Source organism: Oryctolagus cuniculus, chromosome 3 (assembly GCF_051225735.1).
Source record: "Oryctolagus cuniculus isolate XC-2025 breed Fujian yellow rabbit chromosome 3, ASM5122573v1, whole genome shotgun sequence".
Taxonomy (NCBI): Eukaryota; Metazoa; Chordata; class Mammalia; order Lagomorpha; family Leporidae; genus Oryctolagus; species Oryctolagus cuniculus.
In genome coordinates, this window is record NC_142869.1 from 117959202 (window position 1) to 117984163 (window position 24962).

Here is a 24962-nt window from a genome sequence, read left to right on the forward strand (position 1 = left end):
AGGGTCCCGTGGGATGCACCCCTGCTCCTGGCTGGAAGGTCTGGCCGCTCCAGTCCTGCCCTCCCCCTCCCCTGCAGGTACGGGAGCCCCCACTGGCCAGCACATGCCGAGCCTGCATGCGGGCACCCTGTCTGCTCACAGCCCCTGTGCCGCCAGGAGCCCCTGGCCCCATGGGATGCTCTCTCTCTCTGCCCCCACCCCAGAGAAGCAGGAGCCACCGGCAGGCACCTCTCTATCTCTCAGTCCACAGGGTCCCTCTGACCTCCTCGGCAATGCGTTTGCTCCCTCTACCCCCAGCATGGCACGGGGGGCCCCCTATGGCTCTGCTTTGTCTGTGGCTCGCCCCCTGACCACCTCCCTCTGCCTTCCTGGCTCAGGCCTCCCCTCGCTGCTACCCGTGTAAGGCCGTCTGGATCCAAGTCACCCCATTGACAGACAGAACAACAGAGGCCTCCCGGCAAGAGTCCAAGACCTAATGCGCCTCAGCCAGACGATAGCCCCATTCCCTACTCCCCTTGGAGACTCACTGATGGGCACCCCAGGGTGTTCTGGGTGCAGCTCCCGGGCCAGGGACAGCTGCCTGGCACTGGTAGGTGTGTTGGCTGCTTCCTGCCGCCTGCTAGTCCACTGTGCACTGAGACCCTCAGAGCAGGACAGGCCTGGGTTCATGTCTGACTCTGCTGAGTCTTAGCCGGGCGCTCCGGATCACTTACCCCAGCTCCCTGGGCCTCGCTTGCTGGTCTGTAAAATGGGCTAATAAGTCCCTGCACACAAGGCCTGGAGGACTGAGTGAGTCAGCATTTGTCAAACGGCTGACTCAGCATGGCAGGCAAGTAAGGACGGTCCTCCTTGTGATTTCGGAGCCCTTGGTCAGTGAGGACGCCCTGCCCCGCCCCGCCCCACCCGGGCTGGAGGTGGGGGCTGGGATTTGGGTCAGCAGGTGTGCCCAGGGAGAGGGCAGCCAGGCATGTGTGCGGGAGAAGCTGAGGGCAGCACTCTGGGTGCAATGGACAGTGGGTGGCCGGAGGGGCCAAAGCCTCGGGCAGTAGGGCTTGGCACGAGTGGGGAGCAGGAGGTAGGCCCAGGCTCCACGGTGGGAACAGCGGGAGGTGTATCCTGGGTGGCGTTGGCCTGTGGGGCTCAGTGGAGGGACAGGGTGGGGTGGGGGAGCAGCGGCCCTCCAGGTGCGTGCCTGGGAGCCATTCCTCTCCTCTCCCACTGCTGCCAGCAGAGGAAACCGGCGCTCAGAGAGGTTAAGCGGCTGGCTCAAGGCACCAGCTCCGTTGCGGACTCCAGATTACATCCGGAAAGCAGCAGAGAACTGCCGAGCTTGTAGAACACCCACCCAGAGGCCGGCGCGGGTGGGCTGTGCAGGGGCTGGCGCCCTGGCCTCCATGTTCTGCCCACCCCCCGTCCCCAGCCTGTCCTTGGCAGCTTGGGCAGGCCAGTGCTTTTACTGAACTCCACCCGGTGGCTGCTTTGTAAAGACAAGAGGGAGGCTGGGCTGGTGGCCGCCCTGCTGAAGCCAGACACAGCTGTGACCTCAGAACACCAGGGGCAGGGAACACAGCGTGGAGGGGGCAGCAGGAAACCAGGGGTTCAGAGCTCAGGTTCGGGGTGGGGAAGGACTGGGCTGCCGCCCCTCTCTTCTCACCACCAGGCGTGATCAACGAGGGGCTGGATAGGGCAGGTGCCCCTGAGTCTTCAGTACCAACAGCCCCCAGCGGATCCGCCTCTAGGACAGGGCAGGCCCGACCCTGCCCTGGAAGCTCCCCCTGGAAGACCCCCGATATCTGCCGACATCCAGACTCTGACAAGGCCCCTCAGGGCAAAGCACCTTCGCAGGGTGTTCAGATTTACAGCAGACGCTCCTGGGAGGAAGACAGGCACAGGTGCATTGGTTCATTTCACAGAGCTGCACAGGGCACGCGGGAGGTGCCAAAGCCGGCCCCAGTGCTGCGGTGACAGAAGACAGTGCAACCCCAAGGGGCGACCCGCACGGGAGAGCCTGAGTTCCAGTCCCGGCTCCTCTTCTGCTTTCAGCTCCCTGCTAACGCCTTCCGGGAAGGCAGCCCATGATGGCTCCAGTACTTGGTCCCTCCCATGTGGGAGACCCAGATTGAGTTCCTAGCTCCAGCCTGGCCCAGTCCTGGCTATTGTAGGTACTGGGGGAGCAGGTGAACCAGTAGATGGAAGATCTCTCCCTGTCTCTCTGCTTTTCAAACAGAATGAGAATAAATAAACAGCAATTAGAAAAAAAAATGTGGAAGAAAAGAAACTCGTGTTTGTGGCTTTCCCATTCTGCATCGTGAACAAAAATCCCTGGTGTCTCATGGCTCTGCGTGATAGCCCGCGTGCCGGCCATCGCTGTCTGCCTCTCTACGCTGACCCAGCAGCGCTGTGACGCAGCCTCTGTGTGTGGTCGCAGCGAGGAGGGAGTGACGGAGCCCACGTGCGGTGCTGGGCGCAGCAAGTGCCATTCGGGGAAGGAGGAGCAGACAAAGAAACTGGAGTTTGCAGGCATCAGCACTGCTCGCTCCCGGGCACTGACAGGTAGGTGACAGGGCCAGGCCTGTGGATTGCCACAGCCCTCCGTCTGCTCTCCTGAAGCCCCAGGCCTGTCCCTTTGACTGGGCTGGCTGACTCGACTGTACCAGGGAGCCACGCCCTGAGCAGGATCCCGGGGAGTCTCCTAGGGTGCTGATTGCACACTGGGTGTGAGTCCCTCCTGCTTCGGTGCTGGGTGCTCCTGCCAAGTGCTCCAAGCAGAGAGGTGTGTCTTCTGCTCCCTGTTGCATGCTGGGTGAGCCCTCAGCCTCCCCCCTCCCCTCAGCGAACTGAGCTGTGATGTTCACTTTGAACTTGATCGCGTTTGGAGGAGCAAAAGGCTGGAAGGAGAAGGGCGGGTGAGGCAGCGAGTTAGATAAAGGGGAGGCCGCCCAGCTCCGCCCGCCTGGCCAGCATCCCCAGCGCCCTCCCGACAGGTGCGCAGGTGTTGCTGCTGGAGCCACAGGTGAGCACATGCTAGAGGCAGGAAACCCGATTGGGTTTTGTTTCCCTCTAGGCTTGCTGGGAAGTTGTAGGCGGCCTCTGTGCCCGAGTCAAAGGAGTGAAGATGCCCGCATTATGTCCTTGTTGAGGTCTTCCATCATCTCACTTTGCTGGGGACTGCCTCAGTGTAGCACTGAAAACTCCTGCACCCCAGGACACCCCCCTGGCCTGGGCCTGCCTGGACAACTGGTCTCCCCGCGAAGCTCCCAGGCCCTGCAGGGTCCCTGAGAGGCAGACTCAGCGCGAGGCATCTCACAGGTGCTGGAGGCCAGGTGAGCAGAGCTTCGCTCTGAAATGCTTTGCAGAGACCAGATGTGCAAGCCGGAGTCCCAGGCAGGCTCATGGAGGTCCCACTCAGCAGTGACAGCCGGCCCAGGCGCGTGTCTGGAGCGGCTTGGGCCTGGCCCAGGATGGAAGGTTCTAGGGAATGATGGAGCCTACTTGGCAAGGTTAAAGCAACAAGCAGGACAGCCAGAGCTGGTGGCCCTGGGCAGCTTCGTGGTCCTGCTGGGTTCACTCATTCCATCCTGAAGCCGATCCCTGGGGAGAGCCCATGGGTGCAGTGGTGGATAGAGACAGAGCCAATTCAGTGCAGCCGTGCTCAGCCCCAGAGGGAGCAGGAGTCCCCAGCCGCTGGGGGAGGCCGCATTCGAATGAGAGCCCAAGGATGACCAGGGAGCAGTGCGGGAGAGGGGTAGGACTGTGGTTAGGCTTGTGTCTTTTGTTGGCTGTGTGACCTTGGGCTGATTGCTTGACCTCTCTGAGCCGTGGCTGCCTCCTCTGTACATCGGGGATCGTAGATAGTGACTCCTCTCAGCGGATGAGGGGCAGGCGAGAACTGGGGGGAGCAGAGAGCAGAGCAGGTGCCTCCTGAGGGGAACAGCTGCATGTGATCAGTTGTCTGGGAGCCTGGCGACACCCTGGGTGGTGGTGGGGAACGGAAGAGTCCTGGATGAGACTCCTCTATCTTTCTGCTCCAGGTTCCAGGCCCAAGAGCAACCTCAGGCTGGAAGAGACAGCTGCCTCCCCTCCGCCAATACCCCTGGGGCGGGAATGATTGCAGTGCGTGGAGCGGTAAGGCCAGGACGCGTGCGGCAGCCTTGGCTGAGCTGTGCCCTGCTTCTGAGCCCATGGGCTCCCCAGAACCGACCACCAGGTTTTCCTCCTGCCTGTGTGCGTTCCACAGGCTCTGCCTGAGGTCCTCAGAGTGCGCCCCAGGCCTGCAGCCTCAGCACCACCTGGGAAGTTAGAAAAGCCAAGCTTTGGGCCTCTGGGGCTGGGGCCCTGTCCTCCAGGTGAGCTGATGCTGCTGACCCTGGAGAACCCCTAGGCTATCGGGGGGCAAAGCCCCATCCAATTCGCTCACTCAGCCACAGCCATCGTCAGGGCCCACACCCCTGGCTTGCGAGGCAGCCGTGGGCAGGACCCCATTTCACAGATGAGCAAACTGATCACTCAGGCACTGGGCTCTGTGCTCGTCCCACAAACAGCCAGGCCGCACTGAGGCTCTGTGTGCTGTGGTGCCGTGACCCGGCTGTCCAGCTCTGCCAGGTCCCCTGGCCCTGCAGCAGAGGGGGGATGATTCAGTGGCCTCAGTTTGCCGATCTGTGGAAAGGAGCCATGAAAATTCCATGAGAAAACGCAAGGCAGGAGGCACCTGGCAGAAAACACCCAGCCTGTGCCGGGGCTCCGCTCCTCCTGGGAGCTTGCAAAGACAGGAAATTGCCCTGTGCCTTAGTTTACCTTTTAGCACCAAGGGGAGGAGGTCCCACTCTGTGGTCCTAGGCAGGTTCTGAAGGCTCTCTGGCATAAGCCAGCACTTGTGGTCTTCAGGCCCTGCCTGTGTTGCTCACCTCTCCCAAATACTCCTCCGTTCAATGACCATGCGTTTGCAAAACTGCCAGGCATGAAGCGATCCCTTTGTAGCTCAGTTTCTCCATCTGAAAAATGGGCATGCTAATCTCAGTGTGGTGTGTAGCCCAGTCTGGTGCAGTGCCGGGCTACATCACGTACTTTGGCTCTCAGGGCTGCCTGTAGAAAGGACGGCGGTGGTGGCCAGGCAGTGCAAAGCTGCCAGCTGGCCCAGCGGACGGGAGGCTGCAGTCAGGGCCTCCCAGGGCTGGGGGTGCAGCAACGGAGCTCAGCCCGATCTTCTGTACCCCAGGCACACCCGGCTGTTGTGTGCCGAGGGACTGGGTTGCATCTGTTTGCCTGTGGGAGACACAACAGAGAAGCCCTGGAGGGCAGGGCCGAGGTGAGGGGCACACGGCTGCCCGCTGACCTCGCTGTGTCATTGGCCGATAAGAACCAGCTGAGGCTGCGCGAGCGCTATCTCCTCCCCTGCCCCCTGCCCCTGTGAGCAGCCGGAACTGCACAAGAACCTGACCTTGGCAATGGGGCTGCAGGGCAGGGTCTCCCCCGCCCCCACCAGGTCCCTGAGGCCTCCCTCCTCCCTGTTGTCCGGGCATCTAGTGGCAGGGAGTGTGGCCACGCCACTGACCCGGCTTCCAGTCCAGGCTCTGCCACTCCCAAGGTGTCTCTTTGGGCCACCTAAACGATGTCGCTTCTCTGAAGGGGTCTTTCCCAAGAGCACCATGGGGCCGGGCCCGGAGGACAGCTCCCAGGCAGCCAGGGGGCACTCAGTGCATGGGGGGAGTGGTTTGTAACACTGAGCACCTGCTGTATGCTGTGATGGGGGTGGAGAGGTAGAGCTGACAAGACCCCCACCAGCCAAAACCCTATCCCCTTGGCTGGGCGATCGGGCCATCCCTGGACAGAGCCAGCCCAGAGCACTTGTTGCCGATGGTCACGGTGTCCTGGTGGGCCCCCTCGATGTCCCAGAGGATGTGGCCACGTCCTGATGTCTATCCATTCCGGAGCCCCATCAACAGGGAAGGGTCTTGGGCCGGGTCCCTGTGGTCGCCAGATCTCCTGGGTGCGGGAGTCTGTCCTGGCAGCCTCCTGTGGTGGGACATTCTGGGGGGAGTCTCTCCCGCTGGGGCAGGCCTTGGGGGTAGCAGCTCCCCGCTGGAGCCAGGAGGGATGCAGGCCAGCAGAGGAGCCTGCAACTTCAAGGCTGCCTCCTCTCCTCCCCCAGGCTCCCACCGCCAGATCCTCTGCAGAGGCTGGGGCACCCTTGGGGCCAGAGCAGGGAGGGAGTATGACCTTTGCCCTCCACCAGACCCATCCTTGTCTGAAGATAATGGCTGGGAGTCAGCACACTTGACCCTGGGCACCCCGGGGTGCCGGCCGGAGTGGGAAGGGAGCTGCACCTTGCATTGGTGGTGGTCGTGGTGGTGGTGGGGGGGGGGTGGGGAGTGGTTGCCCAGAAGTCCTGCACGCTGGCTGCCTGTGACACACTGCCTGCCCCACTGTGTTCTGCCCCACGGGCCACCCTGGCCGGCCGACGGGCCTCTGAATCACCCTGACAGGGCCATCAGCGGGAAGGGAACGCCTTGCGGTTCACAAACATTTCCAGTTCTGTGAGATCCCGTTCCTGGGCTGGGCTTCCAGAACCACTGCTGCTAGAGAAATGTCACTGGGAACGCAGATGCTCGGATCTGGGAGGAGCGGCTGGGCTGAGCTGGGGGCGGTGGGGGAGGAGGCTGTAGGCCTGGTGGAGGGAATGCAAATTGGCATCATGAATTATGCATCAGCCCAAGCTTCTCACACATTTGGGGCTGAATGAAATCATGTTTGCCTGGGGAAGGGGGAGGGGACTGCAGGAGGAGGACAAGCAGGGCCTGGCCCTGGGAGGTGGGAAAGGGTGTCTGGTTGGTGCCCGCAGGCCTGGGCAGGTGCCTGGGCGGGAGCCGGAGGCGGCTTCCTGAGGTTGCCTTTCTGCTGTGTGACCTCAGGCCAGTCTCTCACCCTTTCTGATTCAGATGGGAATCTCACCATGATTGTGAAGGCCAGTTAATCTGCACAACTTAAAGTACCTACCTGGGGAGGATTATTAGTTCAGACAAGTGACAATGATTGGTATGATCCTTGTTTAGCGAATGCTCACTCTGTGTGCAGAGCTGGACTGGAACGCAGCTACCTGAACTACCAGCATGGCCGGCCAGGGTCTGCACTGGCCGGAAGCTGGAGTCAGAAGCTGGACCCTCGAACCCAGGTGCTCTGATGAGGGAAGCAGGCGTCATAACCCCTCGGCTAAACACCTGCCCCTCATGCAATCCTCGCCACCAGCCTTGTCCCCAGGGGTTATTACTGTCCCCACTTCACAGCCCCAAGACGTCCATGGGCCGGCCTAAGGCCACACAGGTGGCTGAGAATGCCTGCCTGGCTCAGGCAGGAGTTCTCTCTCCTTCCCCGGGGTAGGAGAACCGGAGGCTGCACAGAGGCAGGGGGCACTCAGCCAAGCTGGGCAGGGCAGCTGCAGTCCTGACCCTCCTGGGGTGTTCTCCAGAATGCCTGATAAGATGCTGGCTCTAGCAAGCCCATCCGGGACTCCCAGAAATGAGCGTTGATTTCAACCAAAGCGGACAATAGAAGTCAGCATCGGTCACGCAGCTACTGTATCCAGGGCTGATAACCCACCACAGCATGGAGGGTGGCCGCGGTCACACCCAGCCTATGGATGCCACAGTTACTCTTCACACTGTACCCATTCTATAGAGCAACGTCGTGTAGACAGCTCCACCGTATCTCACGTCAGGGGCCTGGCAGTAACGTATTGAAGGTGAGGGTGAGAGTGGGCGCAGATCCTGGGCCGCATTTCGCTCGGAAGGAATACTTGGGTTTTGTGAGCAAAATAGTGATGCTCACGTTACAGAACCATGCTGGGGCATCTTAAGTGAATTTCTGCATTCATGCGAAAATAGACTGTGCTTAAGTGTTTCTGGTTTGTTTCAAAATATTCTTAGATTTCCTCCCAAGCCATATCTCCCAATAATGTTTCATCCACTCACTGGCCCACCTATCAGTCCATCCCTCCATCCATCCATCCATCCATCATCCACTCACCTGCCCCCCTGTCAGTCTGTCCATCCATCCAGCAACCCACCTTTTCATCCATCCATCCATCCATCGATCATTCACTCACCTGTCAGTCCATCCATCCATCCATCCACCCACCCACCTGTCTAAACATCCCTGTTATCGAATTTCTACTATGTGCCAGGCACTGTTTAGGTGAACAAAACAGACCAAAAAAAAAAAAAAAAAAAAAAAACCACTTCTCTACTTTTCTGGCGCTTATACTCTAGTGCAGGAAAAGAGCCATAAGCAAAATAAATGAGTGGATCCGTGTCAGGTCAGATGGCGATAAGTGCTCAGGAGAAAGATACAACAGGGAAGGGAGGCTGGGAGGGTGAGTGGCTGTGCTGCTCATTGCCGATACATTGAATTTTCTCATTTCACAGTTGTACGCCCTCATTCTAAGAAATCTTTGAGACAGACCAGGTTTCCAGTGGGTGGAAGCTGGGCCAGTGAACTCCTCCAGGGAGATGCGGGGACCTTGTTTGTCCCAGGCCTGGCCCTAAGCCCCAACACAGCACCTCGCCCAAGCGGGTGCTCAGGGACTATTTGTTGAACGAGTGACCAAAGCAGGATCAACCAAGTGATATAGCAAGCATGTGTGTGCATGGGCTGCCTCTGTCTCTCTCCCCTGCATTTTCCAAAAACACTGCATCTGTCCCTTCTGGAACCTGCCCCTCATGGGCTCTGTGCACCTGCCTGAGGCCACCCCGTCCTTCTCTGAGGTGTCGCTGGTGAGCCTGGGGCTGGTTTGGGATTATCTGCCTGCCCACTCCAGCCCCAGACTGTGAGGCCCAAGGCCACATGTAGCTCTGAGCACCTAGCCCCCATGAGGGGGGAGGCAAAAGAGGGGGAGGCAGAGGTGCTGAAGCTGAGAGGCAAGGATGGTCGTTACAGGGCAAGCGCTTACTGGTTGAAGCTGACCCTGTGAGCACCTGAGCGTGTATTTTGTGATGCTAGCCAGATACTCTGGTGGCCAGAGGGATTTATTCATTTCTCCTCACTCCTCTTCTTCCTTCCTTCTACAAGCTGGCCAAAGAATTCACTAAGCATTTCCTAGGTCCCCAGCACCGCCTTGGGCAAAAGGGATTCTAAGCACGGGGGCAAGTCCACGTCTTCGCTCAGCGGCTACCAGCCCCGGCCTGCGACTGGTCACTCATCACCAGGACTCAGTGCGTCCACCCCTCCCTCTGTGACCTGTGCCCCACCCACCTTCCCAAGCATCCACGGTCATGCAGAACAGCAACACAGTCCTTGCTGGTGCCAGAGCAAGGCAGAGCCTCGGCTGCTGGCCACGTCTGCCTGGCTCGGGTTTCAGGCTCAGTGCACTTGGAAGGTGAGAGCTTGGTGTCCTGGAAGGAACGGGGCTCCCCGGGCTGGGAGCAGGGCTCAGCCACCCCACCCCACCCCCACCTCTGCGGGCGGCCATTCCATGCCTGAGAACCCGGGGCCACCTTATCGTGACTGTGCGGTGTTGCTGAGTTATCTCCTCGTGTGGGTGGGTCCCTCCCGCTCTGCCAGCTTCCACAGCCTCCCGCCGACCCTCCCAGTGCTCCGACAGCCACTGCCAAGGTCAATGATGACCTCCTAACTGCCAGATCTGACAGGCACTTGCGAGCTCTTATCGCAGCTGCCCTCCCGGTGGCATTTGACGAGTCGACCTTGCCTGCCTGTCTCCTTGGCTGGTGCTGGGCTCCTGGCGTCTGCAGCACCCCAACCTGCTGCCCCCCTCTTCCTGGCCTGGGCCCTGGGCTTCCCCCTGTTGTACTACCAGAGCGGGGCTGCCTCTGCGCTGCCCGCCTGCTCTCCAGGGCTGTCCTGGTTCCCGGGGCTCCGGCTCCCCCTCTGAAAGCGCCCCTGGAAGAATCTTTATTCTTTAGCCTCTCAGCCACCTCCCGACGTACCCACCCCTGCCTCCTCGTCAGACACCCGGCCAGGCTCCTGTCCCACGCAGGTATCGTGGGCTCCATTTCATAAATGAGAAGACAGAGCCTCAGAGGGTTAAGTGACTTGTCCGAGGTGACAGAGAGCAGCTCCTGACTCTCCCTGTGCCACCACCGCCCCACAGTGGGCTACAGCCCCCCTGGGTGGGAAGTGGGAGCCCGCAGCAGGGGAGGGGAGGGGACAGAGGGGCAGCTTGCCCATGATGGGGGGTGGGCACAGGGTCTAGGCCCTGGCGGGAAGGAGGGCGAAATGGTGCCTGGGCTACAGGTGCTGTGTGGGGGCAGGGTCCGCCCTTAGCATTCCTCCTGGTTTCTGATGCACCTGTCTTTGCCCAGTTGTACTCCCTCAGCCATCCCTGTGGGCAGGGCGGGGCCTTTCCCTCTCTGTTCCCCCTGTCTCCGGCACCCATGCACCGCTCTCTCGCTGGGTACCACTCAGTGAGAGCTGTGGCACAGCTTCCCAGGGCTGCCTGGGCAAATGGCTGTTCGCCACTCACGCACTCATGCCCCCCCACCCCAACTCCTTCGCAGCTGGGATCACTGTCTTCAGATGAAATCCAGCGCAGGAGCCGAGCAGAGGATCACCCTGGGGGGCAGTGGCTCAGCCTGGGGGAGGGCTGGAGGCTGGGAGACCCACGCTCGGCGTGCTCCGTCATCTTAGGGCACACTGGGTTTCGTTCCATGCCGGTGGGGCCTGTGCCCTAGGAGTCCTGCTGGCTCGGATCCCTCTGCCCACTGATGTGACCGAAGAGCGTGATGCCCCCCGCCCCGCCGCCACCTGAGGCAGGCAGCAGGGGGAGGGCTCCAGGGACTCAGGCCCCGGCAGACGGAGAACAGGACGGAGCAACTTTGCTTTTCCTTGGGCTGCAGGATGAGCACATCGCTTGCCTGCTCCCCTGGGGGCTCCGACCCTGGGCTGCTTGTGCTCAGTACTCACGCTGACGCCACGGTGCCCAGGCCGCTGTGTCCAGCAGGTCCTCTGCGGTGTCACAGCTACACTGGGGGCGGGGCGGGGGGCGGGGAAACTGCTCTCGGGCAGGAAGCCATGGTGCGGCCAGCGTGTCTGGGCCAGAGCTGCAGTTTCTTGTTCTCTTTGGGGTCCTGGAGGGCCCACGCGGGGGTGGTGAGGCTTGGGAGAGGGTCGGGGAGCTGGCTTGCGTGTGCGGGTGGGCAGGGGGCCTGAAGACACGCTGACCCTGGGCTTCGCCTGTGGGTGCTGGGCACACAGGGGTCAGAGCCTGCTGGGGGCTGGGGCTGGGGTCCCCACTCCAGGGTTCTCAGCTGGCAGGAGGGGTGGGCTGTGGTGGGGGGATGGGCCATGTGGCAGTGTGGCCCTGCAGGAGTGCCATGAGGACAGGTCTTGGGTTTGCAGATGCGACGGGTGGTGTGTGTGTATGTGTGTGTGTGTCTGTTTTCTGTAGCTGTAACTAGATGCCCTGGGCTAGGTAACTGATAGAGGCTGAGTTGGCTCACAGCTCTGGGAAGTCCAAGTGCACGGCATTGGCGTCTGCTCGGTATCTGTGGCAGAGCACAGGGCATCCACGGTGAGACGGAATGAGCCCCCAGCTCGGGTCCCCTCCCTCTGCCCCACCCCCGTGACCTCCTCCACCCCAGTCCTCTCCCAAAGGCCCCGCCTCCTATGCCACGGTCCTGTGAATTTAGGGGTTCAGGTCTACACCTACCCCGCTAATCTCGGGGCCCTGGGTGCTGATCTTCCCGAATCAGTACACCTGCACATACACACACGCTTCCCTGGGTGCCATACAACGTCCCGGATGCAGCACTTGAGGTCCCCACTGCTCTCTGCGCCTTCTCTGGCCTTTAGTTACAATGAGAGGAGACGTCAACTGGTCCACGCTCCTTTTACAATCTCCCCATCCTCCTCCCTGTGGCACACTCGAGAGCCACTCTCCTCGCCTCCTTTTCCCACAGAAACCTGATTTTATTCCAGGTGGCAAGCTTCCCGACTCAAGAGCTGCATCCTCTGTCTCCCCTGATAGGCGGACCAAGGAGACACGGTCAGCAGCTGCTTGCTGGAGCCGACTCAGCTGGAAGGTAACTTCCTTTAGTGCATTGCCTCCTTTCCCCATCCCAATTCTTTCTACTTCCTGCCTGCCTGGAATGAGGACTTGAAGCCTGGAGCCCCAGCAGTCATTTTTGGAACACAAAGCCACTGTGAGGGTAGAGGTTGGCAGTGCAGAAAGATGAACACATGTGTCCCTCTTTGGGGAGGGACAACCACCAGGGGACTTCTTCATGGGACAGACACTAACCTCTGGGGTAAGTCACTTAGGTGTGTTTCTGCTTACAAAACCAGAAATGGTCTTACAGCAATGCCTAAACTTACCCAGACCTCCCGGAGTGTCTGGAAAGGGGCCTGCTTGCCCAAGGAAGGGACGTGTTCCTGTGGAGGCCTAGCAGAATCGAAGACCCACAGGAGCTGGCAGGAAACGCGACAGGCACGGGAGCGGGAGCAGGCAATGAGGAGGGGCGGCGACTGCAGCACAAGCAGAGGACCCAGCAACAGCGATGATGCCCCCGCCCCCGCCACACCTGCCACGCCATGGACTGATGTAGAATCGCTGCATCTCCTGGTTTGCAAGTACAGACAGCTATTTTTTTTTTTTTTGACAGGCAGAGTGGACAGTGAAAGAGAGAGACAGACAGAAAGGTCTTCCTTTGCCGTTGGTTCACCCTCCAATGGCCGCCGCGGCCGGCACGCTACAGCCGGGGCACGGCGCTGATCCGATGGCAGGAGCCAGGTGCTTCTCCTGGTCTCCCATGGGGTGCAGGGCCCAAGCACTCGGGCCATCCTCCACTGCACTCCCGGGCCACAGCAGAGAGCTGGCCTGGAAGAGGAGCAACCAGGACAGAATCAGGCGCCCTGACCAGGACTAGAACCCGGTGTGCCGGCGCCACATGCGGAGGATTAGCCTAGTGAGCCGCGGCGCTGGCTGCAGAGAGCTAATTTGATTTTTGAAAAAGCTACCCTTTGTGGGCCAAAGAAAATGAACACGAGGATCAAATCCAGCTTCTTGGGCCCAATGGACGACCTCTGAGCTCACGCATGCCCCAGCCCCAGCTTCTCCTGGCTCTGGCTGGTGGCAACAGCCCTCCCCAATGGACAGGTCCTCCCCTGATGGGACACCAGCCCTTCCGTCTGTCTGAGCAGCGTCCTGGGCAGGGTGTGACTTTCCTCTCCCTTCTAGTGCCTGTGCAGAAACCACACTCTCTCCCAACTCCCACCTGCAGCCCCTAAAGTCACGGGCCCAGACCGACCTGTGCAACATGCATGCAGGGTCTGGCTCGGGGTGGGGGTGGGGGTGCCTGGAGAGCTGGCCGAAGGAAGAGGAGGCTGTGAGGGAGGCTGGGGAGTGGGGCACGCCAGGCACAGGCCCGGCCACTACTCTCTATCGCCCTTCCCCTTGCCCCAGCCCCTGGTCTCTCCTTTCTTCCTCACAGGGTCACTCCTGTGGTGGGCACGTGTGTGCATGTGTGTGTGTGTGTGTGCACACACCCGGTGACAGCACAGCTCTGCCTACCCCCGGCCCCTACTGCTTTAAACAGCTCCAGCAGGTGTACAGCAGCTGAAGGCAAATTCTAGAAGCTTCCTTAGGGTGGTCCCTCGGTCCCCTCCCCATGGGGCTCCTCTCCCTTTCACCCCCTGGAGCTCCACCCTGGCCTCCCGGCCTCCTCAATTCTGATGTAGACTCCTGGACTCCTCCCGGCCCCACATTTCCTCGTGGGACCTGAGCAACACCTAGCTGGGGGTCCTCATCTCTCACCGAGAGCGTGGGGACCCACACGTGAACCCCAGCGCGCCTTGCAGGGCGGCTGGGGGCTCACTTAGCAAGGCCCCTGCTCCTGCCTTTACCCCGCCCCTTGGGGCCCCTCTCGGCTCCCAGCCGGGTCTCTGGTAGGCCTGGCAGGCAGCACTCAGGGGCGGGCGGGGATGTTGGGGTGGGGTGGGGGGCGGGCTGCTCCCAGGAACCAGCAGCTCCTTCCCCGCAGGCAGCTGCCCATGCAGAAGGCTGGCGCTGACTCTCAGCCAAGGGAGGGGGCAAGTGAGCCGCAGAGACTCCCGGGGAAGCTGCTCCATGGCGCCCTTCCCCCACTCACGTACTCACACGGGGGCACTGCGGGGTGCGGGCGCGGGGGGCCCATGTGCACACGCATGTGCACTGGAATCCTAGGTGACTGCCACACCCAGACCTGACTGCAGGGTCTCACTGGGGGCAGCACAGCCCCCACCCTTTTCCAGGCTTCATCTGAGTGGCCTCAGGGAGGCTCTGCCCACTGTGGGGACCCCAGGGACAACAGGGATTTGCCAATGGGCCAGGCTGTGGACCATTCTGTCCAGGAGGCAGGGGGTTCTTAGTGCCACTCTCAGCCTCAGTTTCCCCAGCTGTCAAGTGGGGCTGGCGGTCCAGATGTTGACCTCGCGGGGCTGTGGTGAGGACCGGGTGCACAGGTCAGGACTCCGCAAAGGTGGGAGGGGTTGCCTGGACCAGGGGAGACGGCAGCGACCCCAAGCGAGGAGCACCCTCCCCCCCCCCGCTCCGGGCCCTGAGGTCGCTGGACCTGCAGCCGTCCCCAGCTGCTTTCCCAGGAGCATCAGCAGGGAGCTGGGTCAGAAGTGGAGCAGCCGGGACTCGAACCAGTGCCCATATGGGATGCTGGTGTCCTGGGTGCAGGTGCTAAGGGCTCTAGGGATACAGATAGGGCCCAGAGAGTATCTGCACCCCCACAGCCAGAGGGGGCCTCTGAGTGTCAGGTGGCTTTGCAAGGCTTCCGGCGGGAGGCGGGGCTCCATTGGAGAGCGTAGGCGTGACACTGAGGCTGCCATCAACCCCGCCAGGGTCACAGGCACGAACCCCGGGCAGCACTCCTGTGGATTTCTTTTGCTTCTTGCCTTGGCCTGGAAAAGCATCTGGGCGAGATGATCTTCGCATGGTCTCCGTGTGGTGTTGACTGCTCCCCGGCTGCCTGAGTCATCCCCCACTCCCTCGACCCTGCCCCTGGCAAGGTGGCCAGTACTCCCTGGAGCCCCCAGTGAGGCCGCCTCTCCTCTGCCTGCCCCAGGCTCTCTGCAGGGCACCTGTGCCCTTGGCCTTGGCAGGTCCTCTGCGGGAGCCTGCCCTGGGCCGGCACCAGCTGAAGGGCAGGAGAGCCACACTGCGTGGACAGCAGACGCCGGGGGCTGTGTGGCAGAGCCCCGGGGACGCCCCAGTGTAGCAGGAGAGCCACTCGGGGGGGAGTCAAGCCCAGGCGAGGCTGAGCAGTGCACCACCTGGAGGCTGGGGCCGGCGGGCAGGGCCGGTGTCCTGCGCTCCAGGCGCCCAAGCAGGCAGGATGGGGGGGACAGTGCTGAGGCCTGCAGTTACATGGACACCTCCCCCTGAGCCCTCCTGATGGGAGGAGCGGGGCAAAGTGCAAGACTCCAGGTGTAGGACTGGAGCCGTCCTCTGTCCCCTGCGGGTGGAGTGGCCTTGAGTGAACCATTTAGCTTGCTTTCTTTCCATTCCTTTTCTTTTCTTTTCTTTTTTTTTAAAGAGATTTATTTATTTATTTGAGAGGCAAAGAGAGAGAGATATCTTCCATCTGCTGGTTCGCTCCCCAAATGTCTGCAACAGCTGAGGCAGGGCCAGACTGAAGCCAGGAGCCAGGAGCTTCCTCCAGGTCTCCCACCTGGGTTCAGAGCCCAAGCACTTGGGCCATCTTCCACTGCTTTCCCAGGCCATTAACAGGGAGCTGGATGGGAAGTGGAGCAGCCAGAACTCGAACCAGTGTCCATATGATGTGCAGGTGCCCAGCATAACTTGTGATGCCACAGCGCCAGCCCCACCATTTAGCCTCTCTGAGCCTCGGTTTCTCCTTTGTAACCTGGAAACCATGGCAGCACTCCCCCTGTAATCGTGTAATGTTGCTGTGAAGATTAAATGAGATGATACAGTTCAAGCCGACAGAACAGTGCCTGGTGTACAGTGAGTGAATATTCGCTATTTCTAGCATTCATGCATTCATTCATTCATTCCTGGAAGCGTTAAGCACACACACTGTCGGGCCCTGGAGACGTCCCCGAGAAGGAGAGTCCCAACCCTGGGAGCGCCCAGGTCCCAGCACAAGGTCCCCAGCCCAGTGGCTGCTCTGCTCTGAAGGTTGGCTCCAGGGGGAGGCAGGGGGCAGGAGCCATTTATCCCCAAATAACTTAGTGTGGTCAAGGTTGGGGCAGGTGCAAGCTGGTTGTGGGCACAGAGGCGCAGCCATTCATGGCAAGGGTGCAAGAGGGGCACAACAGTGCAGGCAGACTGGATGGGTCTCTCCTGGACCAAAGTGGCTGCTGAGGCCCCTTCTATCCCCACCCCATCCCCCACACTCTACCTCCTGGGAGGGTGCCTGTGCTCAGCTCTTATCCAGTTCTTTCCTGACCCAAGGACCAGACAATGTGGGATGTCCCTCCCTGCCTCCCTCTCCCCGGGTCTAGCACGGGCAGGAGGCCATGGGTGCAGAGACCCGAGCCCAAGGACTTGACATGGCCCTGCCTTAGCGAGCATGGTGTCTCCCGGGAGGAGCTGATGGGCCTCTCAGTGACAGCAAGTTGGGTGCCAGGAAGCCAGTGCTCATGCCCCGGGCCGGGGGTGGGCAGAACATGCTGTTGGCTGCCGCTGGCTGGTGGGCCTGGGAGCGAGGGTCTGGTGGTGTGGGCAGGATGCTACAGGGTGACTGCGGCGTTCACTCTGCACCAGGGATGCCCAGGGCGCCCGTCTCCCCTGCCAACCCTTCCCACCCTCCCTCCATGACATCACATCTCCCTACACTCTGGCTGGAGGTCCCCACCTGCCAGTCGACCAGGGGATTTCTCATCTCAGAGAATGGGGTCCCATCGCTGTCAGGGACACTGCCCCCGTGTGTCCCTGTTGACATTCGTTCATTCAAAATGATTTGTGAATGACCTGGCCCGTGTGCCGGGCCCAGGAGACCACAGAGCAAGGTCCCTCCTCATGCAGCTGTGCTGTCGGCTCAGACAGCAGCGTCCGGAGGCAGGGGCAAGTGTGGCAGCGCACCTGAGGGGCGGGACCTGGACAGCCTGAGGCTGGAGCACTGAAGTCCTGGTGTGTCTGGAAGGTGGGGAGGCGGGAGGGTGCCAGCACCCGGGGCTGAGCCGGTGGCTACAGTGCAGGGACTCGGCCACCAGCTCCGCTGTGGCAGGGCGAGCCCCTGGGATTTCTGCCTTCTCGCTCACCACGCCCACCGCACACCTGGCCCCACAGGGGATCACAGGGGGCCTCTGAGGATCAAGAAGGAAGTCCGACAGATCTGCTGGGTTCCCCCATTCCAGACTGCAGATGGGTGCCTCTTTCTGTCCCCCTCTATGCCCATGGAGCCAACTCATTTGCGGATCAGTTTATTCGCTTGGTTTTTGGACCAGGAGGACTCAGCAGGGGACAAAACAGACTGGATCACCACCCTCCAGGACTTCACAGTGGGGGTGCGGGTGGGGTGGGTTGGGAGGGACACGGCCCAGAGAAACCCAGGGCCACTCAGGCCTGGGGGTTCCTCACAGCCAGGCCCAGCCTCTCCCAGCCTTGCCGCAGCTGGGAGCTGACTCGGCTCCAGCCACTGATGCCCTTCCAGCTCCCCAAGCACCCCCACGCCCTGGGCCAGACTATACTCAGTTCTCTCCACATGACTATCTTCCCCCAGCTCCTCGCCTCCAGGAGCCCACCAGGGCTCTCTGAGCCTCAGTTTCCTCATCTGTAAAGTGGGAGCAATCCCAGGCATCTGCACAGGTCGCAGCTCAGGGAAGGGGCTCCGCTGTGCCAGCTTCTCGCCTCCCCTTCTCTGATCGACGGAGACCAGGAGCCCTGGTGGACTGTGGAGGGAGAGCAGGACCTGCACTGGGTGGGTTCCTGAGGGCAGAGCCGCCTGTGGGCTGGGGCGATGGCTCAGAGGCAGAGAGCAGAACCTGCAGTGGGTGCTGGCGGCAGGAGGGAGGTGTGGGCCACAGGGCTTGGTGGTCCTGAGCAGGAGAGGAGGCCCCGAGGGGGAGGCAAAGGTGCGCAGTGCTACACAGCTGTCCACCAGGAAGGCTGCGGCGGGGCGGGCAGGTCTGGGAGCAGTGGGGAGCCTGCATCAGCCCCCCAGATAGGGGCCAGGGCTTCTCAGAAGGCAAAGACCAGGAGTCCCAGCAACCTGCCCAAGGGCCTCTGGGCGTGGGATGTGCGGAGACGGCGGAAATCTCCCATGTTGGCTGTTGGGCGGTGTGGAGGAGTGGCCGGACTGGGCAGAGCACGGGGTGCTGGGTGCTAGAAGCATTGGCCCCACAGGACCCAGCACATGCCTGGTGGGGCCCACGTGCCTAGCACTGGTGGGTTCTGGGGACGCAGGCTGGACTTGGGGAGCTCAGGGCCAGCTGGGGTGGGGGAGGTATGAAGACACAGTTGCCATGGCAACACAGGAGCCGCCCCCCCCCCCCGAGTGGGAGTGTCCAGAATGGGCTCTTAGAAGAGGGGACCCTTGAGTCAGATCTTACCACTTACGGGACTGGCACTGTGGCACAGCAGGTGAGATGCTGCTTGTGCTGCCGGCATCTCATAACGGCGCTGGTTCAAGTCCTGGCTGTTCCACTTCCGGTTCCGCTTCCCTGCTAGTGCGCCTGGGAGAGCAGTAGAAGATGGAGCCAGTGCCTGGGCCCTTGCCATTCACACGGGAGACCTGGATGGAGTTCTGGGCTCCTGGCTTTGGTTATTGCAGGCTTTGGGGAATAAATCTGGAAGATTTCGGTCTGTCTCTCTCTCTGTCCCTCCTTATCTGTTGCTCTGCCTTTCAAACAAATAAATAAATCAAAGCTTAAAAGAAAAATCCTGCCCCTTGAGTCATTTCCTGGAACTTTCCATACCATTATTTATGTAGTATTTTTCTTGAACTTAATTCAATTAAACAAACAAGCAAACAAAAAAAAGGCTTCATTTTACAAGGGAGTCAGGCCACTACCATGGACAGAGAACCGAGTCATCGGTGCTCACGGAAGACAATATAAGCGAGAAGAGGCCGAGGCTGTCCAGCCGCGCGCTGTTGCCCAAGCTCCGGCTCTGGCGTGCGTGCTGCTTCCCAGAGGAGCAGCCCCTCACTCACAGTAAGCAACGGCGCCTTCCTGGGCGAGTGGACACGTGTGTGTCCGTGTGTGGATCACCACGTGCTGCCTTGTGAGCAGACGTCAGAGTGCGTGTGTGTGCGTGCACAGGTGTGTGTGCAGGTGAGTATGGCAGGGGGCGGGGCTGCAGGGTGCCCAGGGAATTGGGAAGTCTCCGGGACTCGCTGCTCTCAGCAAGGTTGGGGGGGGGTGCCGTGGGGTTGTGGCCGGGCGAGGCGGGGTGCAGATCTAGACCCTGAAACCCACTCTCCCAGGGGACCTGGTCCTGGTAAGCTGACCAAAGAGGCCTCAAGGGGGGCTGTACACTCTCCTACGGCCCCACCCCCTGCTTTCACAGTTGTCTCCTGGGAGTGCCCAGGGGGAGGAGCCAGGCTCAGAGAGCCCAGTGGGAGGGGGGCTCTGTGTGTGCACTGCGTGCTGCCTGTGTGCGCATGCACGTGCCTGCCCGGGGGGTCATGTGTGCCCTGTGTGTGTCCACACACGCTGAGATGCCCTTGCACACGCAGCCGAGTCCTGGATTAGGGCCTTCTCCTCTCCTCGGGCTTCCAGAAAGCAACAGTCCCTCCTGTTCATGCTCAGGAGGCTTTGCACAACCTGCCCCAGGTCACATGGTGCACGCGCCTTGTCTGCCTGCAGGAAGTGTATTTGGCCAATTCTGGAATTCCCGGAATTTGGGAGTTTATCTGCTGCTCTGAGGCGGAAGGAGCAAATGAGATAGGAAAATGAACTTGGGAGCAGGACGGGGATTCCGTCTAAGCTGTGACTGCCCAGAGAGCCGGATGCTGGCGATGCAAGAAGATGGCAGCAGGGGGTGGGGGTGGGAGGGAGGTAACGGAACCCCAGCACGACCTCCTCAAGGTTACCTGAGCTAGGGAGACAGAACTCGCCACGGATGCAGACAGATTCCCGTGAGCCCAACTGTCAGGGACCAGCACTTCGTCTTGCTAGAGCTTCGGTGTCGTCACCCACAAAGGCACCACGTGACAGTGCCTGCGACTGCAGCTTGTAAGGTTGGGGTGAGCGGAGGTGAGAGGTGCCCTAGCCCCATGGAGCAACAGGCAGGACCTGAGAGGGTAGGCAGAGGCGCGGAGCTGAGAGCAGCCTGGCGGGTTTGCAGGGAACGTGAAGTTCAAGTGCTGGCCAGGATCACAGGACCCTGCAGGAGAGCTCAGCTTGAGGGTCTGCTTGTCTCAACCCCAGCCCTGCCCCCACCCCCTCCCACCCCTGCCCCGGCCTCCGTGGCCTCTTGCAGCATCACACTGCTGGGAGCCCGAAGTATGGCGAGTGTGGACTGGACTTCCTGCAGGTGGGCTCTGGCTCTCTCTCTCTCTCTTTTTTATTTTTTATTTATTTTTATTTCTTTGACAGGCAGAGTGAACAGTGTGAGAGAGAGAGAGAGAAAGGTTTTCCTTTGTGCCGTTGGTTCACCCTCCAATGGCCACCGCGGATGGCGCGCTGTGGCTGGTGCACCGCACTGATCCGAAGGCAGGAGCCAGGTGCTTCTCCTGGTCTCCCATGGGGCGCAGGGCCCAAGCACTTGGGCCATCCTCCACTGCACTCCCTGGCCACAGCAGACAGTTGGCCTGGAAGAGGGGCAACCGGGACAGAATCCGGTGCCCCGACCGGGACTAGAACCTGGTGTGCCGGCGCCGCAAGGCGGAGAATTAGCCTATTGAGCCGCGGCGCCGACCTCTATTTTTTTTTTTTTAAGATTTATTTATTTATTTTGAAAGTCAGACTTACAGAGAGAGAGAGAGAGAGAGAGAGAGAGAGAGAGAGAGAGAAGGAGATCTTCTATCCACTGGTTTACTCCCCAGATGATCATAGCAGCCAGCAGCTTCATCTGAGTCCCCCACGAGGGTGCAGAGGCCCAAACCCTTGGGCTCTATGCTGCTGCTTTCCCCAGGCTCATCAGCAGGGAGCCGGATTGAAAGTGGAGCAGCCAGGATACAAACCGGCACCGCTATGGGACGCTGGCATCGCAGGCGGCAGCTTTACCTGCTACACCACAGCGCTGCCTGCCCCCCACCCCCAACTCTATCTTCAGTTGCGAAGACTTGCAGATGCCCAGGTCTCTGAGCGGGGGCCAGGTGTCGCTCCGTAGCTTAGGATGCCTGGCCACGCGTGGGTCAGGATGCCAAGGCCCTCTGTGGGGAAGCCTTCTGCTGAGCTGAGCTCTCTCTGACATCCAGGCCTCTCTCTGGGACGAAGGGTTTCTGGCAGCTTGCAAATGCCCATGGCAGTGGCAGTGGCAATGGCGGCTAAGCGTGCCCAGGCACCGACGGAAACGGGCACCCGGCCCTCACCGCTCCTGCTGATTCTTTCTCTCCTCTTGCAGCCGTCACAGCTTCTGGGTTGTGGCACTGGCCCAGCCCCTTCCGTCCATGGCCCAGGTGGGCTCCCCAAGGCTGGAGGCTACCAGGGCCCCTGCTGCCCACAGGAGGAAGGGCAAGTTCCTCAGGGTGCTCCAAGGTCTCTGAGTCACTGCTCCTGTTGTCTTGGACTCCGTGTTCCCGTGGAAAGGATCCCATTGGCATCTGCCAACACTTCCGGCACATAGCAGGTGCCCTGCGAACGCATGCTGGCTGGCTGAGCAGGGCGGCGTGCCGTGTGGCATGCCTGGCTCACCAGGGTCCCAGTTTCAACCACGGAGCTGGTGCCCGAGAGCCTTGTGTGCACCTGCTCTCATCCGAGTAGCAGCACAGAGCCAGGCCCACCCGGAAGCCTCTCTTCCATCCAGTCAAATTCCCTACCACACCTGGGGGGACACAGTGCTCCACTGAGCCCAAAGACAGGACTGCCCAGCTGGGCCCACGCCCACCGGAGTTGCACCTGCCCGAGAGTGGGCTGCCCTCCTGGGCAGTCTCCCCTCCATCTGTCTCCTAGGCAGGCCCTGGACAGGTGGAGCCATACTCCACACCCTGGCACACTCACAGAGAGAGGAGGTGTCTTCCATTAGAGATGGGTGAGGTCGGGGACTGCTGCTCCCCACACTGAGTGTCTGGAGCTGGCTTCTCCTGGTGTAGCCCAAGCTTGACAAAGGGGCTGAGGTTCTCGCTCCCTCTTACCAGGCTGGCATGCAAACCTGTGTGTGACAAGGGCCTGTGTAAGCCCTAGGGGTCTGGGAATGGGCTGTCCTCTCTCTGTGGCCTGTGGGGACGCTGGTCCAGGCTTTCCCTACACCTGGGTGGGTGAGGTGGTGACCAAAACACCCTGGGCTGTTCTTTGCTTTCTCCTCCCTCTGCCTGGAACATTCTCCTCAGCTCTCCTCTGCTGGTTCCTCTGGGACAGCCTATACTAGGGGCTTCTGCCCTGGGCGCTGTGCCGCTGGCTACCTAAGTTGCCCTCTGGACCCGCCTCCAGCCAGACGCTGGCCAATCATGACCCTCAGGCTTGATCCAATTGTCCAGCACATTGTTTCAGAACCATCTGGGTTCATTGCCAAGGTTTTCACATTCATGGCTTTTCTGGAGCAGGAAAGCAGGGTGCACACTCCCAACCAGTGCCGGTGACATGGGCTGAGCCACAGTTGTGGTCTTTTGGGTGGGCCTGGATCTTGAATCTCCAGGCAGCTACCGAAGTGTTGACAACCCCTGTATGGACTTTCTGTGCCCCTGCAGGTTCCAGAATGTGAATTCCTGGGGGGCAGAGCTGAGCGTGGCCCAGCGGGAAGCAAAGCTCACAGAACCCATCTGCAAAGTGTTCGCAGCTGGTAACAGAAAGAGCATCCCAGACAGACAGACAGACAGAGCAAGAAGGGGGTACAGCCGAGGCCTGGAATGACACACAGGGCCCCCTGAGGAGTGCCCCCAGGAGGGAGGAAGAGCCCAGACAAAGGCTTGGAGGTGGGAGAGGGCGTGGTACTGCAGGAGGGCTGGAAATGGCAGGTCCTGGCTGGGGTCCAGGTTCTGCAGGAAAGCTGGGGTGGATGAGGTTGAAAAACCTGAGCTCAGTCCTGAAGGGCAAGTGGGTACTGATGGGGAGCAGAGACGCCTCGGGAGAAAATCCCATAGGGAGGCGCCCCAGCGAGATGGCGTGGGTCCCTGGAGAGTAACCGGCTGTGCATGGCCGGGATCGCATTGTGAACGTGGGTGTGCCAGGGAGGACTGTGACCCTGGGGGCACGGGGCCTTAGCTCCAGCCTTGCCCCTTGAAACAGTGGGATTTTTGTGTTAGAAAACTTTCTTTTTGGGCTGGCGCTGGGGCAAAGCAGGTTAAGTCACTGCCTAACAGAGCACTGGTTCGAGTCTCAACTGCTCCACTTCCAATCCAGCTCCTTACTAATGCACTTGGACTAATGCACTTGGAAAAGGAGCAGAAAATGGCCCAAGTGCTTGGGCCCCTGCCACCCATGTGGGAGACATGGATGGAGTTCCTGGCTCTTGATTTTAGTCTGGTCCAGCCCCAGCCATTGCAGCCATTCGGGGAATGAACCAGCGGATGGAAGATCTCTTCCTCCCTCTGTCTCTCACTGTCTGTCACTCTTCCTTTCAAGTAAATAATTTTTTAAGATTTATTTTATTTAAAAGACAGAGTTACAGAGAGAGGTGGAGACAGAGAGAGAGTTAGAGACAGAGAGAGAGGTCTTCCATCTGCTGGTTCACTCCCCAGATGGCCGCAATGGCCAGAGCTGCGCCAATTCTAAGCCAAGAGCCAGAAGTTTCTTCTGGGTCTCCCATGCAGGTGCAGGGGCCAAGGACTCAGGCCATCTTCCACTGCTTTCCCAGGCCATATCAGAGAGCTGGATGGGAAGTGGAGCAGTCATGACTAGAACCAGCACCCATATGGGATGCCAGCGCTTCAGGCCAGGGCTTTAACCCGCTGCACCACAGTGCCGGCCCCAATGATTTTTTTTTTTAGAGAAAGATTGCTTTGGTCAACCAATTGTTGTAGTTGTCAGTTTTAGCACATACTTCTCAGACACCAACAGAACAAGTAGATCAAGACAGCAAGAGAGAAGCTGATGGACACAATGAATAAACTCGGATTCACACGGGTCCAGCGGGGAGTGAGAGTGTGTTTCCCAAGCACCCACAGAGCAGTCACAAAAATCATCCCTGCACTGAGCCTTGAAGAAATCCCTGTGCATCTCAGAGCAGCAGCCTCTCGTAATCTCTGTTATCTGATGGCCAAACAATAAAATCATAAATCAGCGGCCAAGGGCAAAATGCAAGCAATCCTCATGTCTGGAAACTATATAACATACTAGCGAATTACTCCGGATTAGAGGGGAAACCACCAGGGAGACAGTGCTAAAATATTTAGGCCTGCAGGACCATAAAAATGCTATATGCCCCAAATTTGAGACATGCTAGAGAAAAGTACTCCCAGGAAAATATACAGCTTTAGAGCCATTTATCAACCAAGGAGGAATGACACGCATGGGGAGGGTATTCAACTCACAAAGCTGGAAAAGAGCAGAAGACCGAATGAAAGAAAGAAGTAGGAGTGAAGTGAACTCAGAAAATCAAGGTACCAGGGAAGGACAAAGCCCACTGGAAACCAAAGCTGCTGCTTTGGGGAAGTTCACAGGACAGCTCAAGGGAAAAAAGAACCTGCGAATACAACGTACAGTAAAAGTGAAAGTATCCACGGAGAAACGACGATGCTACCAGTGTAAATAATCACAGGATAATACATTGACAACCTGGTCAAAATGAATAAACTCCTGGAAAACACAACATGGAGAAAAAACTTAAGAAGAATGAACTAAGCTGAACTAGATCAATAGTTGGCTGACAAGTTGGAGTGATACCACGGTTCTTTTAACCAGAAAAGTCTAGGCTGTGCCAATCTTGCAAGTGAGTTTTTGCAGACGTTTGAGGAGCAGGTAAT